A 1,529-nucleotide genomic window follows, 5' to 3' on the forward strand; every position below is an offset into this window, starting at 1 on the left:
GGAAGGAAGGAAGGAAGGAAGGAAGGAAGGAAGGAAGGAAGGAAGGAAAGAAGGAAGAAAGGAAGGAAGGAAGAAAGAAAGAGAAAGAATTGGCTCATGCAGTTATGGAGGCCAAGAAATCCCTCAGTCTGCCATCTGTAAGCTGGAGAACCAAGAAAGCCAGTGGTATCATTCAATCAGATTCCAAAGGCCTGAGAACCAGGAGCTCCTATGTCTAAGGGCAGGAGAAGATGGATATCCTAGCTCAAGAAGAGAGAATTTGACCTTCCTTTGCCTTTTTGTTCCATTTGGGCCCCTGAGTAACCAGATGATGCTCACCCACATTGCTGAGGGTGAATCTCTTCACTCAGTCTACTGAATCAAATGTTAACCTCATCCAGAAAGCCCCTCACAGATGCATCCAGAAATAACGTTCTATCAGCTATCCAGGCATCGCTTAGGCCAGTCAGGTTAATGCAAAACCAATCATCACAACTCCTGTATAAACTTTCTATACCCAAGTTACTGTCTCAGCATCTGCCCCTGGGGGAACCTAAACTAAAGCAAGTTCTAGTTTAAATCCCAAGAGAATTGATTGATTTTTTTTCCCCCTTCCCCTTTAATCACTATTGCATGTATTTAGACAGAGCTTTTCACACATCATCACTGCATAGGCTATTCACAGTCTATTATTGGCTACTCTTTGATCTAGACCTCTGCTCTAAATACCTTAGGCAGAGGTTTCCAGAATTACGTGTAATACATGGCAGCTAAGAGCTTCTTCCTTAGCAGGAGGCCATTAGTGGGCCCATCACCCTTTGAAGAGCTATAAACAGGACAGACACTCTGAACAACTGATTTAGTACAGAATTTAAATATCTGTGTCTATATCCAGACAGGGGAAGTATAGCCTTGGCACAAACATAGGCCAAAGTGCATCAGCAGAAGCCTCCATCAATTACACGTCCTATTCTACAAGTTCCAGGAAGCCATTGTTATCATTGCTCATGGACTATATAATGGTCATTCTTATTTGGGACCGACCTTCCCTGCTGGATGGCCTTACATCCTATCATCCTATTATCTCTGGCATGTCCAAATGATTTGCTTCGGCCAATGAAATGTGGGCAGAAGGGAAAGGTGTCACTTCCAGATAGAAGATTTAAGAGCCAGCATGGAGTTCCCATGTTCTCTTTTTCCTCTTCTTTAACAACCAAACAACCAACAACGTCTGGCATAGAAGCTATTTGTTCAGCCTGAATCCTGAGACAAGGATGACATGGCACAAAGTTACAGCCAAGGTCATCTGGGACAAACAAAAAGAAATCTTGGCTGTTAGAAGAAGCCACTGAGATATTGAGTCCTTTGTTACTGCAGCATAAGGTAGCCTACACTGACCAATTCACAAGTTCTGCCCCCTCTGAGCCCTCTCCTCCACCCATAAAAACAAAACAAAAGAAAACAAAACACAGATTATCCTGACACAGGCGCTAAGAAAATAATCTTCTCCACCTGCCTTTCTACCACCCCCCCCCCGCCACAGGCAATAA

The sequence above is a fragment of the Neomonachus schauinslandi genome, chromosome 1, assembly GCF_002201575.2.
Source record: "Neomonachus schauinslandi chromosome 1, ASM220157v2, whole genome shotgun sequence".
Classification (NCBI taxonomy): Eukaryota; Metazoa; Chordata; class Mammalia; order Carnivora; family Phocidae; genus Neomonachus; species Neomonachus schauinslandi.